This window comes from Callospermophilus lateralis, unplaced genomic scaffold (genome assembly GCF_048772815.1).
Source record: "Callospermophilus lateralis isolate mCalLat2 unplaced genomic scaffold, mCalLat2.hap1 Scaffold_361, whole genome shotgun sequence".
In the NCBI taxonomy this organism is placed as follows: Eukaryota; Metazoa; Chordata; class Mammalia; order Rodentia; family Sciuridae; genus Callospermophilus; species Callospermophilus lateralis.
In genome coordinates, this window is record NW_027514090.1 from 236,209 (window position 1) to 240,426 (window position 4,218).

The window sequence follows — 4,218 nt, forward strand, 5'->3', positions numbered from 1 at the left end:
TGTCTTGTAGGTGATGACTTATTATCTTAAATTAACCCATGTTGTGTTCTTAAAGCAACACTTCTGCAAAACACTAACAAGGAATCTTTAGATCACTGATAAGGAAATTACAAAATAAAATTTTTTAACAAGAGTAAAAATACTTAGTTCATGTAATAGCTACCCTGAAGTTTTTAGCTGAGTTATACATTATATCCCCTGTTTGAGATCCTAGAGATCTTGACAGAAAAAAAAAAAACAACTTTTGAACATAACTTTAAATGAAATAATATCTGACCTACTGCTTTCGTAGTCATTCTCACATATAGTAAAATGGGACACAGAGTCTGATCTCAGGTTAAGCAGGGCTCTTTATAAATCTTAAGTGTTTTACTTCTAAAGATGATCTTTGTTTTTTTAAATATCATTTTACAAAGATTACATAAATTATTTGAGGTCACATGAACATTAGTTAACACCATATGATATCACATTTAAAACATGAATTTAAGAAAGGCTGAAAGTTTTTAACCTTTACATAGATTAGACTCTCATTAACATAAAAATACATTTAAATTGTTCCCTAATGTAAAAAGTAACATAAAACTTTACATATCTTATTGATAAGAGGTAAATGAATGCCCAATATATTTTTTTTTACCATACAACTTCAGAACACCAGCTTGAAATAATGCTCTTTTAAAGTTTCTACCTTACAGATTCGTATACCTGAAAGATATGAGCACATTAATAGCATCACAATTACATTGAAGTTTCTACATTAACCAAGTTTAGCTTTTAAATAAATGGCAGTACAGTGCTCTAAAATAACAGTTCTTATTTAATCAGTTGTTTAATTTTTATGGTTGCTTGCTCTAGAAAAAATAAAACTTAATAAACACAATGTTATGGGTAAACTTATGTTTTAAGAAATTTTTGTCTCTTTAACACATGACTGGTTATTACAATCTTATACAGACTTTAGTACAAACTTATACAGACCTTAGTAAATCAATCAGATATCTAACAAAAGTACTCATGAATGAGTAATCCCATATCAAATTTACTTTACTTATTTATCAATATATTAGACAAATGTATTGAAAAGTGTAAACCATTTTTTTGTTGAAGGAAAAGTCCTAGAACCAAGGCGTATTAGAACATTTGCAGATATTAATATTTTATTAGATTTTTGAACACCTAGAAAAACTTGTAAGCTTGAATTTAAAGACATTTATTTTTATCTCTTTATCCAATTTAAATTCAACTATTTAAATCACTTGAATTAAAGATCTTTGGATCCACTTTTTAAAATTTGTTTTTATGAGCGTTTTTGTTTTAATGAGTGCTCTTTATAAATGTTAATTTGTCTATCATATATATGGTATACGGACATATGAATATATAGACATACAACACATAACAAAATTGTGCACACATAATAATAGTAAAGGCCTTGTAGCTTTTCGCAGGTGAAATATCCATTGCAATGTTTCAAAAACTACACAGTTCGTCAAAGATAGAACTGATCAGAAAAACATCATCCTAGGTCTTTAGGATCAAAATCATGAGCTCAAAAAAAAATAAAGAGTCTAAGGAAAAAAATAAGAGTCCTAGAAAAATTGACTGGCCATTAATTAGTAAATACCATACAATTTAATTTTTTTTTTTAGGCCTCAGATCACTCTCCTACTGAGCTTGCAGGCTTCTTTCATTTGCATTTCAACATAAGTCCTGGCTGAGGTCTGGAAGGAGCAGGGAAAAGCTGCTATTCTGAGCAGACACCTCAGGCCTAAGGCATTTCAACCATAATTTTCAGGTTCGGATGTTGAAAATTATAATACAAGTTTAAGACACAATTCACAAAATTTTATGATACAAGTTTAAGACACAGTTTACAAAATTTTACATCTTTATATCTTGTTTTGTCAACAGATACCATACTATGATTTACTATCCTTGTCCAAATTAATGCACTGGTACACACAGTGACATTTTCTCAGGCTACCCAATAAAAAATTGGTGAAAAAAAAGCCTGAATGATTGGGAACTTACTTGCCAACTTGGAAGTAGAGTTCTCTAGTTTTCCATCCTAAGTATTTAAGTTCTCTGGCATGAATTATCTGAAATCATAAACTAAACAATTACCTAAACCCGACTTTTAACTGCAAGATTGTGCAATGCTTCAAATACCCATTCAGATACCAGATTGTTACAATAAAACATTATCATTTAGACACACATTTAGCTAAGATCATTCCCAAGAAATGATTTATAATATCAACACATTATTGCACATGTCTTAAAGGGCCAGAAACAAAGACACAAGACAGACTGAAAGGAGCTCAAGACTATGGCTTACAGACAGAAGCCTTTAAACCAGAGCAGATAAGAGAAAAATCTCCTACACCAGTGGTACCATAGATTTCCCCACAAGGGAACCAGATGTTTTCACAGAGGGACAACCTGAAATGTAATATCAAGGGTCTCCATGGTGACTTTACTGTATTTAGTGTCCCTTTTTTCTTTTTCTCTTTCTTAAGAAAACAGAGATGGCAAAATTCTTACAGTGCAGGGAAGGAAGTAGGTAATTATCTGAAGCATCAGCGCTTTGGCAGCTGCTGGAAGTCCCTCAGTCCCTCCTTTCACTTACAGGATTAGCTGCTCTGGTTTGGTTCCACCCCAAGCACGCTCCATCTCCTAACATTTCAGTAGTCAGCTCTCAAAAAGTTCCGGGGTGGGGGGGTACCAAAAATTGTAACTTAAAGTTTGGTTCCTGATTTTGAAGCCAATTAATACCAATTTATTAATGAGGACAGGGTTTGAGAAAAAGAAAAAGGGAGATTTACTGCTTTGCTAACAAAGGAGAAAAACAGGGGTCTCTGCCCAATGGTTGTGATTCTCTTGATCTGAAGGGACAAGGGGTTTTAAGGAGTTTCACGTGTTAACCTGGGAGATACTCAGTTCTTAGGTCCCCAGCAGGCATTGCCCTCTGCAGTGGGTGTGCTCCAGGCAGCCAGCTAGGGGCTTCTCTCATCCTGCTTAACAAAGGGTGTTAAAGTTCATCACAGTCTTTTAAAACACAGTCCAAATGGGTGTCAGTTTATTTGCTTTATTACCCATTTTCACTTAAGTTTTTACCACAGAAATCACACAAAAAAACACACTAAAAGAAACCAAAAAAAAAAAAATACATATGAAACACAGAACAAAACACAAAAAAACAGAAAACCAGCGCAGAAACAGAAAAACAGAGGAGCTATGCAACGTCTTGCTAAAGCTCTGGGATAGGAGCTCCTGCGTGCCCATTGGCACCTCTTTATGGTTTCAGAGGAATTCCCTACAGAACAGAAGAGAGGACAGAATGATTTTCGTTACTGTACCAGACAGGAGTATATGTGTGTCTCTCCACGACACCTCTCTGTCATCAGAAGAGATCTCCCTTAACCGGATATCAGATGTTATATAGGCGCCACTTACCTATGGAGGCCTCCTCCACCCTGTGCTTGCTAATAGTTTTAGTGTGGTGGTTCACTGCAGTGCTCCCTGGACCAAAATCTCACACCAAGGCCTTGGAAATTCCCTCTCCATGCCAGAGCCCTGGAGGGAAGGCCAACTTCAAAATTTCCAGTAGTCTGGTCTTGTGATCTATTGGGGCAATGTCATCTCGCTGGGAAACTACAAAATATTATACCAGGATGCAAGAAAAGACCACTGACTCCAATTAAAATCAAATTAAGGCAAGCCTACTATTTCAAAGTGGATCCAAAGATCTTTAATTCACGTGATTTAAATGGTTCAATTTAAATTGGATAAACAGATAAATATAAATGTCTTTAAATTTAAACTTACAAATTTTTCTAGGTGCTTAAAAATCTAATAAAATATTAATGTCTACAAAAGGTCTAATATGCCTTTGTTCTAGGACTTTTTCTTCAACAACAAAAAAAAATGGTTTACACAGTCTCCTACTCTAAGCCTTTTTTTACCATCAATGGTCCCTTCAAGGGGAAACCATGGACACAATTCTCCTATGTATGAAAAGAATAATTTTAAGTCCTTTTTCTTAACATGTGCCCCCTATGTCTTGAGGGCCTCCTTGAGGCCTGACAAAAACAAATCATGTGACGAAACTGCTTGTCCCATGGTGGGTCACTCACAATGTGTCATCCCCATTCTCCTCCTGGATCTGTCTTTCGGTGGTGTCTGCTGAGGCAATCACAAGCTCCGCTTTTTTAA